This window comes from Macaca thibetana, chromosome Y, assembly GCF_024542745.1.
Source record: "Macaca thibetana thibetana isolate TM-01 chromosome Y, ASM2454274v1, whole genome shotgun sequence".
Taxonomy (NCBI): Eukaryota; Metazoa; Chordata; class Mammalia; order Primates; family Cercopithecidae; genus Macaca; species Macaca thibetana.
This window is the reverse complement of record NC_065599.1, coordinates 10,835,915-10,849,093: the sequence shown is the minus strand read 5'-3', so window position 1 is coordinate 10,849,093 and position 13,179 is coordinate 10,835,915. Positions and strand designations below refer to the sequence as shown.

Here is a 13,179-nt window from a genome sequence, read left to right as displayed (position 1 = left end):
GTGCTGGTACCGTTCCTTTTTTTTTTTTTTTTTTTTTGAGACAGTCTCACTCTGTCACCAGGCTAGAGCACAGTGGTGTGATCTTAGCTCACTGTAACCTCCACCTAAGCGATTCTCCTGCCTCAGCCTCTGGAGTAGCTGGGAATTGCAACCTCCACCTAAGCAATTCTCCTGCCTCAGCCTCTGGAGTAGCTGGGAATACAGGTGCATGCCATCATGCCCAGCTAATTTTTTTTTTTTTTTTTTTTTTTTTTTAGTAGAGGTGGGGTTTCACCATGTTGACCAGGATGGTCTCAATCTCCTGACCTGGTGATCCACTCGCCTCTGCCTCCCAAAGTGCTGCGATTACAAGTATGAGCCACTGGGTCCGGCCAGTACCATTCTTTTACAAACTGTTTCCGACAATAGAAAAAGAGGGAATTCTCTCTGACTCATTTTATGAGGCCAGCATTATCCTGATACCAAAACCTGGCAGAGACACAACAAAAAAAGAAAATTGCAGGCCAATATCGCTGATGAACATTGATGCGAAAATCCTCAGTAAAATATTGGCAAACCAAATCCAGCAGCACATTAGAAAGCTTATCCACCAGAATCAAGTCAGCTTCATCCCTGAAATGCAAGGCTGGTTCAACATGTCCAAATCAATAAATGTAATTCATCACATAAACAGAACTAGTGACAAAATCCACATGATTATCTCAATAGATGTAGAAAAGGCTTTTGACAAAATTCAATAGCCCTTCATGCTAAAAACACTCAATAAACTAGGGACTGATGGAATGTATCTAAAAATAATTAGAGTTATTTATGACAAACCCATAGCCAGTATCATAATGAATGGGGAAAAACTGGAAGCATTCCCTTTGAAAACCAGCACAAGACAAAGATGCCCTCTCTCACCACTCCTATTCAGTATAGTATTGGAACTCTTGGTCAGGGCAATCAGGCAAGAGAGAGAAATAAAGTGTATTCAGTTAGGAAAAGAGGAAGTCAAATTGTCTCTGTTTGCAGATGACATAATCTCAGCCCAAAATCTCCTTAAGCTGATAAGCAACTTCAGCAAAGTCTCAGGATACAAAGTCAAAGGACAAAAATCACAAGTATTCCCATACATCAATAACAGACAAAAAGAGAGCCAAATCACAAGTGAACTCCCAATCACAATTGCTACAAAGAGAATAAAATACCTAGGAATCCAACTTACAAGGGATGTGAAGGACCTTTTTAAGGAGAACTACAAACCACTGCTCAAAGAAATAAGAGAGGACACAAACAAATGGAAAAACATTCCATACTCATGAATAGAAAGAATCAATACTATTCCCATCAAGCTACCATTGACTTTCTTCACAGAATTGGAAAAAAGCTAATTTAAATTGCATATGGAACCAAAAAAGAGCTTGCATAACCAAGACAATCCTAAGCAAAAAAACAAAGCTGGAGGCATCACACTACCTGACTTCAAATTATACTACAAGGCTGCAGTAACCAAAACAGCATGGTACTGGTACCAAAACAGATATATAGACCAATGGAACAGAACAGAGGCCTCAGAAATAACACCACACATCTACAACCATCTGATTTTTGACAAACCGGAAAAAAACAAGCAGAAAGCATATGGCTAGGATCCCCTCCTTACACCTCATACAAAAATTAACTCAAGATGGATTAAATACTTAAATGTAAGACCTAGAACCATAAAAGCCCTAGAGGAAAACATAGGCAATACCATTCAGGATGTAGGCATGGGCAAATACTTCATGACTAAAACACCAAAATCAATGGCAACGAAAGCCAGAATTGACAAATGGGATCTAACTAAACTAAAAAGCTTCTGTGCAGCAAAAGAAACTATTATCAGAATGAACAGGCAACCTACAGAATGGGAGAAAACTTTTGCAATCTATCCATCTAACAAAGGGCTAATATCCAGAAACTACAAAGAAAAACAAATCTACAAGAAAAAAACAACCCCATCAAAAAGAGGGCAAAGGATATGAATGGACACTTCTCAAAAGAACACATTTATGCAGCCAACAAACATGTGAAAAAAGGCTCATCAACACTGTTGATTAGAGAAATGCAAATCAAAACCACAATAAGATACCATCTCACAGCAGTTACTATGGTGATCATTGTATGTGTATCTGTATATACAGGCACATTAAGGGTTTATATATTTCAAAGTGACACTTTTTATAGTTATTTTTCTGAATCATGATTAAAATAAATCTTATTCATAATTGTTTAAAATGCCTTTTAAGCCTTTTCTAATTTATTGATTTTCCCCTCCACTTTTATCTCATACTTTTTATTTGATAAAAAAGTCATTTGTCCAGTAGAGTTTCTTGCCCTCTGGATTGTGTTCATCTATTCCTGTAAAACACTCTCTACCATCATGGCTTTATATGTTTCTCTAAGCCCCTAAATTTATTGCAAATAAGTGGTTAAATCTAGAGGATTGATTGTGTACAAGACTGCTTTGGGGGAGTTAGGAAGCAGATTACTTTATAGGTCTTATTGTGCATATCCTTCATAGGGCATATTATCTAATTGTCTTCTAGTAATCATTGATAATCATTGCTTTAGATTTATTTATGTATTAGGGATTACAAAATGGTGGTATTTTCCTATTGTCTATCCTTAATTAATTAGTTGGAGTACACTTGTTTTCTGTATTTGACATTTTTATTTTAGGCTGTAAAACAAAAACAAGCCAGCAAGCAAACAACAACAAGAAAACACCACCACAAACCCTTGAAATAGACTTGTCAGATGTAAATATTTCTTTTCTAGGGAAGCAGAAGGTAGGCCATCCTACTTTACTGCTGCTTGCTCTCCACGAGGTTTTGATTCTGCTTTGGATAGTTTTTTTTTTTTGAGACAGGATCTTACTCTGTCAGACAAAGCAGAGTGCAGTGGCATAATCATGGTTTACTGCAGCCTTGACCTCCTAGGCTCAGGTGATTGTCCTCAGCCTCCCAAGTAGCTGAGACTTCAGGTGTCCACCACCACATCTGGCTAATTTTTGTAGTTTTTGGTAAAGATGGGATTTCACCAGGGTAATCTTTGGTCAGGGTGGTCTCTAACTCCTGGCCTCAAGTGATATGCCTGTTTCACCCTCTTGAAGTGCTGGATTATAGGTGTGACCCACCATACCCAGCCTGGATAATTTTTCTCATTCTCCGTTTGTTTCCTCTTTATCATGCATTTCTTCACTTTCTTCATCATAATCATCATCTTCTTCAACAGCTGCTGCAGTAAATATAACACTGATTTTGGGATTATAAACCATTTTCACAGTGTACAGCAAATACAGCTTCAGAAGCATCATCCAGAACTGCATTCTCAGAACTTCAAGCAGGGCAGAAAAAAATTAAAGAAAGAGTTCTCAGAAGCTGTTTTATTCCCATCAGAAACTGTCCCACATTCCTTGTGTTTCTGCTTCTTAAAGGTTTTTATTCCTTTTTTCCCAGTCCATCTGGCCGCCTGTAGAACCCATAATTTCTGGCCTATCAAAAGAAAAATGATCAGAGTCATCTGGTTTTGACCTCATACTATATGTCTTTGTCAACACTTCATTTGTGAAATATTCAGGGTTCAAAGTGAAATTCTAAGACAAAACTCATAGGTTGGCTAGCATCTGAGAACTTCACTTTAGTATCTTTGAAGTGCTTCAAAATAGGTTCGTGATGTTCCCAAACCATATCATTAAGCAAGTCCAAAATTTAGGAATTCCTTTGGGGTCTTTGTTTTCTTCATTCACTTTTTTCATCTTCAATCTTGGCCTTTCTTTCAGCTTTGAATTTCAGCTGAAATTCTGTTTTCTTTATCTGCTTTCAATTCACATATTTCTTCCATAGGTTCATGAATTGCATTAATAATATCAAATCACATATCAAATAGAGGTTGAGAGGGAGTAGCATACTTCCTTTCAGGATCATAAACTTCCTCATAGAATTTGGCCTCTGTGCACATTTAAGTTGCAGGTTTTTGAGAGTATTGACTCATCTTTTAACTACTCTAGGCAAGCTTTCAGTGTATCCTGTTGATCTTTCTACCAGACCATAAAGTCTTTCTCTAAAGCCTGTAAGAATCTGAGGATTTTCCATCATCTGAACAAATCTGCTTTGATTTTTGTCTCTTCACCAGTTTCTTTTCTTTTCTTTTTTCTTGAAAAGGAGTCTCACTCTGTTGCCCAGGCTGGAATGCAATGGCACAATCTCAGCTCACTGCAACCTCTGCCTCCTGGGTTATAGCAATTCTCTGCCTCAGCCCCCCGACTAGCTGGGACTACAGACATGCACCATCACACCTAATTTTTTTATTTTTAGTAGAGACAGGGTTTCACCATGTTGGCCAGGCTAGTCTTGAATTTGTGATCCACCCTCTTTGTCCCAAAGAGCTGGGATTACAGGCATGAAGCACCACAGCCAGCCCCAAATCTTGTCCAAGATGAGACTCTTCTTTGTTGTCAATGTCTGCCATGTAAGAACTCTGAATATCTGACATGAAATCCCTCATTTCTGTTTTAGTTATTTTGGTGGATGAAAATGGCATATTTGTGCATTCTCTGGAAATGTTATAACAAAGACACTCCGTGTAACTATTATTACATATTAACTCACAAATTCTTTCTCAAGAGTCTGGTCTGAGGGTCCCCATACTGTTTCAAGGGGAATTTCAAAACTATTTCCAGGCTGAGTGCGGTGGCTCAGGCCTGTAATCCCAGCACTTCGGGAGGCAGAGGTGGGCAGATCACAAGGAGATTGAGGCCATCTTGGCTAACACAGTGAAACCTTGTCTCTACTAAAACTACGAAAAAAATTGGCTGGGCGTGGTGGCAGGCACCTGTAGTTCCAGCTACTCAGGAGGCTGAGGCAGCAGAATGGAGTGAACCTGGGAAGTGGAGCTGGCAGTGAGCCGAGATCGCGCCACCGCACTCCAGCTTGGGCGACAAAGTGAGACTCCTCAAAACAACAACAACAAAAAACTATTTCCATATAACTATAAATACTGCCTTTTGCATTCTTATTTTTCCACAGGTGTACAGTGGAATTTTCTGGAGGCTACATGACGTGATAAGAAAACAGACTGAAAAAGGGAATACATCTATAAAGAGAAAATTGCTATCACTGTTTTTGGTTGGGAAAATTTGTATGAGCTAAACATGTTATTCTTTTCATAATCAAACATTCTTCTCATAAGTGTTGGTTCTGTACCATTCCTCAAAGGTGGTAATTTTTTGAAATATGTTATTGTAGATTCATGATTTTGGATACATTGAATGGTTAAGTGCATTTCTATAACGTGTTATTATGATACTCATTATTAGTCAGTACAAGCCTCTTCAAACTGGATCACATTTTTTGACACACCCTAGTAATGATGTATTTTGCATGTGAGAAATAAGATGCATTTGAGCGACCAGAGGGTATTCTGGGCTGAAATGGGTCCTTCCCCAAATTATAACTCCAAGTACCTCCAACTGTGCCTGCATTTGCAGAGAGGTAATTAAGGTAAAATGAAGTAATATGGGTGATCTCTAATTCAATACTAGTGTCCTTACAAGAGAGTCAGACATAGACACAGGGTGAAGATCAGGTGAAGACAGTGATATGGCTGCCATCACTAAAAGTCAACTAGAAAGGCCTTGGAATAAATCAAACCTATCAATACTTTGACCTTGGACTTGGGGCTTCTGACATTGTGAGAAAATGAATTTCTGTTGATTAAACCACTCAGTGTGGGATTTCCTCATGGCCGCCATAGCAGCCTAATACACTTAGTTCTATAAAACTTTTTGAGATTTTTTTAGATACGATGTCTTTAAATTTTGGTTCCATAAAGCTTTTTGAGACATTTTAGATAACATGCTTTTAAATTTTGGTATATGAATGAATGCTGTACTATTGAAGTGTCTCTGCTTTCTCAAAAACTACTATAATCTTTCTTTTGTAAATTCCTTCTTAGTAATGGAAAGAAAAATTCAGTTTTTTTTTTCTTCATCTTCTTTTGGAAAAAGACATAAAGACATTGTACTGTCTCTTGCTTATGCAATTGTAGCTACTTTATTGAAACCATGATCTTTGTGAGCTGGTTACTTTCAAAGCTGAGACACATTAGCAACTCTGAACAACAGATACATTTTATCAGTAATAAAAGCTTATTTGCTTTGCAGCCAGTTATTTTGTATTCACAATATACTTTTGAAATATTATCTCATCATTGTCCTTGTATAAATTTTCCCTCTGTTGTGTCTGAGAAAATAAAAAGATGTAATATAGTTGACTTCATCTGTGGAGTCATTTATAATCTTTCTTGGACTGTAATAAAGACTCTTCTTATATGACAACTACAATTAGACCATCCTTTCCTTGTCTCTTAAGAAAAGTTAACATTATGAATGAAAAGTAGTGTCAAAAGCTGTTTAAACTTTCATTATCTAAACTACCTCTGATCTTTTAGATTAGGAAACATCTTTTTTTCCTTTATATTCCTTAGCTGTTCTTTCTGAAGTGCTTTATATATTGGTAATTTTTGATAATAATGGGATTTTTGATTAGCATAGAAGTATTAACAATGTTTACCTTTTTTGTGTTCTGACCATGCTGCTTACAGTTGAGTGGATGATATGAGATCCCATTCTTGACATATCATAGCATTAAATGAAGGCCTTTGGGAAATATTTGATTTACAGCTGTAATCCCAGTGCTTTGGGAGACCATGGCTGTTACACTGAACTGGAGAGTTCAAAGCCGAGTGAACTATGAAGGGGCTACTGCACTCCAGCCTGGGTGGCAAGAGCCAGGTACTCTCTCTAAAAACTTGAACTTTATCAGTATTTTGAAATTATGTTAATTATGTATGAAATTAGGCTAGTTCTTCACTGAAAGACATTGTAAAAATACTTCTTTCCACAAAATACATTGTCTTAACTTGATGAAATTTTCTCAAACAAGATTTACATTTATTTATTTATTTAAATATAGGATCTTGCTCTGTCATAAAGGCTGGAGTGTGGTGTCACAATCATAGCCCAACTGGGCTTAAGCCTCCCCACAGCTGGGACTACAGGCGTGTACCAACACACCCAGCTCTTTTCAGTTTTTTTTGTACAGATGTATCTCCCTGTTTTCCAGGCTTGTCTCCAACTCTCAGTTGAGCACAAGCTGATTTTATCTCAGCCTTCCAAAGTGTTTTGGAATTACAGGGGTGAGCTGCCTCTCATTTATCATGTTTGAAACAAAATGTAACCACTTGAGAAAAAAAGGTCAAACCAATGGTTTGAAAAGAGAATTGCTATCCAGCCACTAATCTCATTATACCAACTATGTACCATTGGTTTTTCTTCTGTAAAGCATTTTATGACTTTTAGGTGTCTCAGGTAAGGACAAGATGATTTCTGTGAGTTTTAAAAATCGGTATGCTAGAAAACTGAAATACTTAGCCTCTACATTTAGAGGTTACTGGCTCTGGCCTGCAGGCTGCAGTGCAGTGGCTTGATCACAGCTGTCGGCCTGTATCTTCTGGCCTCAAGCGATACTCCAGCCTTGGCCTCCCAAAGCGCTCGGAGGTGAGCCACGGCGATAAGCATATTTAACTTTTTAGTAGCAACTTTCAAACACAGTCCGAGTCCCAAGTTTAATAGGAAGTTAGCGCGCATAAAACCGTAATGAAAACACATACACGTTTTTGTAGTTTATCAGTACTAGCTGTTTAATCAAATGCATTTTAAAGGTTTTTTAAACTTTAAGAGGATAATTTTGTAAGAAAACAATCCCCAAACCAATTGTTAGTTTACACTTATTAAAGAATGTGCATAATTCATTGTTTATGAGAAAATTACACAAAACTGACCTTTAAAGGATGCCAAAAGATGAAACATTGCAATAGAGAACGTATACTAAACATTACAGACCTTGGTCAAAATACCTACGTTAACATAAAAAACTCAAATGGCTTAGTAATTGATTTAGGATAACCCTCCCCTCCTCTTGCCTGCACACTGGTAAGTCCATTTACTTTTTTCTTTTAATTTTTAAATCGAACGTAGGAGCCAGTGGGGGATGCTGTTTGTATCTGTATCTCTGCATCTGCTTTCCTCCTCAACCCTAGGAATAAAGAAAACACATTTACTGCGTGCGGGGGGTCTAAGGACAAGCAAACAATGAGAGCTGTTGCCTTGGCTAGGACTGGCGCGGAGAGGCAATAGGTCTCGGGGAGGCCTGGGGCAGGGTGTGGGAGATTAGGAATCCAGGTCCACCGGAGATGGCAGGGGGTGGCCTGGCCGGTGCGGGGCCGCTTGCCTGTACGCCACCGACTGAGGCGGTGGCGCGCGAGTAGTGGTGACGGCGGGCGGGAGCGCGGAAGAAAAGAACGTTGTGACGGAAACTCCGGCTGCCGGAGACCCCACCGCAGTGAGGTCACTGGACTCCCCAGTCTCGGGGCGTGACCGGCGGCGACCCGGGGCGCCGGGAGGCCCACCGGGCGGAGGGGGCCCAACTACCATCCCGCATATTCCTGGGTCTCTCTCCCGGGCGGTGACGTGACGTGCTGACGGCGGGCCTGTGCCGGGGAGCTGGGCCGCTTTTTGTCAGCTCCGAGCTCGGCCCCTCCTCCCTCCCTCCGCCCGCCCTACCAGCCGGAGCCCGGCCCAGTGCTCTAGAGAAAGGCCGGCCTGCAGCACCCGCCGCTGTCGCCGGCGGCCCGCAAGTCCGTCGGGTGAGTCCCGCGTGCCCCCGCGGCCGCGGGGCCTAGTGCGCGCGCAGTAACTTGCTCGTGGCCTGGTCGGCGTCCCGTAGGGCGCCCTCCCGCGCTAGGCCGGCCGGCGTGGCGCCCGGCGCCGAACAGGCCCCGAGGAGGCCGCAGTTAGGCCTGGGAATAATTCGGCCGCCCTGAGAGGATGCGGAGGTGCGCTCCGTAAGCGGGCAGGGGTGGGAAAAGGTCGCCTGTTTGTTCGGAAGGCGGTTGGTGGACCTGGGGTCGAACCACTGCAGACCCAGGGCGCGGCACGGGGGCGAGGCCTGGCGAGGAGGCGAAGGCTGCAGGCGTGAGGTGAAGGCCGGAGGCCTGCTGGGCCTATTTTCGCTATGTAAATGTCCGCGAAGGGGAGGAGGGACGGGGGGCAAGATGGCGGATAGTAGGCGCCTGCTGCTGGGGAGTATTGAAAGTGTTGTCGGGAGGCGGAGCCGCCATTTTGAAGGCGGTATCTGGAAAAGAATTCCGTTATGATTCTTGAGCCGGGGATGGGGAAAAGGGCGGCCGCGGCGGCGGCCGCGGCCGCCCGGATTCCGGCGCGACGGCGTGTCTGCGCGACGGGGCGTGCTCGTTCCCTTGGCGGCCTTTGGCTTTGTCGCCATGCGCGCGCTTACATTCCAGACTCCTGCAGCAGCGCCACCTCTCGGCCTTCCCCTCACAGCCGGTCCCTGGCTGGAGGCTGTGTCGGCTGCGCTTTAGCTGACATGCTGCAGACGTCTGTTCGGGTGCCGGGGTCGCAGCGCTCCCTGCTCTGTGTCTTTCCCAGAGTCTATAGCACCCTAGTGGGCAGGTGGTACTTAGGGCACCTGGGCTCACGAGAGCACATAAATTCCAGAAAATTTTATTTTCTGCTAATTAAAGTCATTATGTGGCTGTTCGGGGACCTTCCATGCGCTTATTTTGTAACCATCATTGCCTCCTCGAGGATCTGAAAAATATCAATGGGATTTATTATAAAAAAAGTTATTAGGCACTCATTCGATAGACAGTACAGTACAAATTATATAGCACGAGGGCAGTGGAATAAAATTTTAAGGCGACTTCTCTCATGTGGAAAAACTTTTGATGAGCTGTATTTAAACGAGCTTTTTAGTCTGGATACTTTTTTTTGAGTAAGAGATGGAAAATAGGCAGAAGAGGTATTTTTCTCTTTGAAGGACAATACATTACTTGTAGGTTCATATACCCATGATGACATTGAGATTTTATTTGAAATTTCTTATACAGTTTCATCTTCAAAAGACTTGTTAGCATTTTGTACAACTTTGCTGGCAAATTGGAGCACAGTAGCGTGAGCGTTGGACAGTGCTAGGTACTAAGAAAGATTTAAAAGGCGCTTAATGCAGAACGTGACTGCAAAAAGTTTGCTGTGGGCATTTCACAGGAAGGCGAGGTTTCAGGTTGCAAAATTGGGAAAAGATTCCTGAAGTAGATAATGGGGTTTAGGTAGGGTTACTGAGGGATGAGTAGGATTTTCTTAGGTAGGGTGGGAGTAGGAGAGGTCATTACAAGAATGAAATGTCTGTAGAAAATGGCAAATATTTACGGTTTGGCTGGAGTGTGTAATATAGATAGGAAAGGGATACAAATTTAGGCTGTAAAAGATAGATTCTGAAATGCGTTCGTGGCACACCTGAGATTATGCTGAGCTCTGGCTGCAGCTGTTAGAACAGTTTCAAGGCTGAGAAGCATTGAGGGCTTGTAGTAAATTGGTGTTTCCGTTACCGGATAGATGATCAAGAATGTAGCTATTTTTTGGCCGGGTGCGGTGACTCATGCCTGTAATCCCAGCACTTTGGGAGGCCGAGGCGACGAGGTCAGGAGATCGAAACCATCCTGGCTAAGACGGTGAAACCCCCTCTCTACTAAAAATACAAAAAATTAGCAGGGCGTGGTGGCGGGCGCCTGTAGTCCCAGCTACTTGGGAGGCTGAGGCAGGAGAATGGCGTGAACGCGGGAGGCGGAGCTTGCAGTGAGCCGAGATCGCGCCACTGCACTCCAGCCTGGGCGACACAGCGAGACTCTGTCTCAAAAAAAAAAAAAAAAAAAAAAAAAAAAAACAGTTGTCAGAAATGCAGTAGCCTTCAGATGGCTGTATGCAAACTTTGCCCTTCTTGGTGAAGGTAATCCTCTGATGAAAATAGTCTTCAGGTGAGCAAGCTTTAAAATTGGCAGTTCACTTTATATGTGAGGGTCCTAGATGCAGAAGTTTCAGAGAACATGTACAGCACTTGTTTCCTAGACTTTTACAATTTATAAAAGGCAGGTTTTCAGTTTTCCCAGACTTTAGCATATCAGAGCTCTGATGATTCAAAGAAGTCTGAAGGAAACTAGAGATTGATGGTTTACAAAAGTGTGGCAGTGTATTGCAGGAGGTAGTCAAAGGAAAAAAAAAAATTTTTTTTTTTTTTGTTTGAGACAGAGACTGGCTCTGTCGCCCAGACTGGAGTGCAGTGGCGCGATCTCGGCTCACTGCAAGCTCTGCCTCCCAGATTCACACCATTCTCCTGCCTCAGCCTCCCCAGTAGGTGGAACCACAGGAGCCCGCCACCACACCCGGCTAATTTTTTTGTATATTTAGTAGAAACGGGGTTTCACCATGTTAGCCAGGATGGTCTCGATCTGCTGACGTCGTGATCCACCCATCTCGGCCTCCCGAAGTAGTGGGATTACAGGCGTGAGCCACCGCGCCCGGCCGTCAAAGCAAATTTTTAATGCAATCTAGTTGTTGACTTGCTAAGGGCCAACATAAACTGTAGAGGTAGTTGCTTTATATCTTGACAACTGAAGAGCTGTAAAGAAGATAGAATTGTATCTTGTACAGTACAGCAGTTGTAGATGTTCCAGTACATCAGCAATGGATGTGCAAAAAGAAGACAGGCAAGTGCATAGTTTTAAAGGATTTATAAGGAAATTGTTAAGTAAAAAGTACTTTTTTGCCTGATGGGATAGACCTTGACGATCTGTTAGTCTTTTTTTTTTTTTTTTTTTTTTTTGAGACAGTCTCGTTCTGTCACCCGGCCTAGAGTGCATTGTTGCTATCTCAGCTCACTGCAACCTCTGCCTCCTGGGTTCAAGTGATTCTCCTGCCTCAGCCTTCAAAGTAGCTGGAACTACAGGTGTGTGCCACCATACCCAGCCAATTTTTAATTTTTGTAGTTTTAGTAGAAATGGGGTTTCACCATGTTGGCCAGGCTGGTCTCAACCTCCAAACCTCAGATGATCCACCTGCCTTGGCTTCCTGAAGTGCTAGGATTACTGGCGTGAACCACTGTGCGGGACTTCTGCTAGCCAATTATCTTGGATAAATGAGTTGTTAGTTTTTAATTTATGTGTATTTTTTAAATAGATGCCCCTTAACTTTTTTTTTTTTAAAGCATACAGTGCTTTTTTATATATATATATATATAAAAATAACTCTGACTCTGTTTACATTTGTATTGTCACTAATTGCTATCCTTTGAATTGTTGCATTTATGCGTTCTGGCAATTGCAAACTTTTTTAGATTCTTAAGTTCTTCAATGCCAGCATATTATTTTGTTACTGAATTGAGAAAGATAGATGACCATATGATGCAAATGTTTGATCTCATTCATTTCATACTTTTGCTTTAGTTCTTCCTTCACTTTACTTTCTTTTGTTGGGAGAAGTGTTGCTTTCAAAGTTCATTTTCTCTGTTTACCCTTTCCTTACTCTCTGCCTGCCCCTTTCTATAAATATTCATAGATATGCTTATTTTACAAAAAGCGTATCTGTCTTCTCTTTAGTTTCACTAGTACTTTTATTTCTATTCTTCCCACTTCTAAATCTGGTATTTCTCAACATGTGAAACTGTTCCACAGCAGGTAATTGGTGTGTCACCTGAAAGTGTACTGCATTTCAGAAACTCTGTCCTTTCTTTGTCTGCTCTGGTCATTTTCCTAACCTAAATGTGGAATTTAACTTGAGATTAATTACTCGTTTTCTCCAAACTTCTTCCCTGGCATCCCTGTCTCTTATTCTCACTCATCAAATTTCTCATCTAGCATTTACAGTTACTTACTGAACACCTCCATCCTGACCTTTTATTAACAGTCCATATTCAATATTGCTGAATCCAAATTTATCTGGCACAGAGTAGGTGCCCAGTAATGTGCATTGAACCTCTTTTGCCCTAGAGTCCCTAAAATAATTCCTGCTTTTTGCTATCTTCCTTTTCCAGACACTACCGTTTTACCAGGCTTTCTTTCATCCTTGTCACTTAGAGCAGTGTAGATATCTTTAATTAACATTTAATCTATTGTATTCTAAATGTAGGTTTATACTTTTGTTTTCATCCCTAACTTTTGAAGCCCTTAATTATAGTAGATAGTTTCTTACCTTGATTTGTTCCGCTAACAGAATGATCTGGCAGATAAACATTATTTCAAAAA

General features: G+C 41.5%; 1 protein-coding gene and 1 pseudogene across 2 annotated transcripts in view; one reads left to right on the top strand and one right to left on the bottom strand.

Annotated features, from left to right (window-relative positions):
• Window positions 1-3,308: 3,308 nt before the first annotated feature.
• LOC126947117 (nucleosome assembly protein 1-like 1) lies at window positions 3,309-4,494 on the bottom strand (annotated as a pseudogene).
• Window positions 4,495-8,664: 4,170 nt separating this feature from the next.
• ZFY (zinc finger protein Y-linked) overlaps window positions 8,665-13,179 on the top strand; it is a 48,035-nt gene continuing 43,520 nt past the window's right edge. The window contains exon 1 of one of the 2 annotated variants that reach the window (XM_050777727.1): window positions 8,665-8,730. The gene's annotated coding sequence lies outside the window, so the exon portion shown is untranslated. Of the gene's footprint in view, window positions 8,731-8,844; window positions 8,920-13,179 lie in introns of those variants that run through there. The other variant, XM_050777728.1, reaches the window with a different exon arrangement.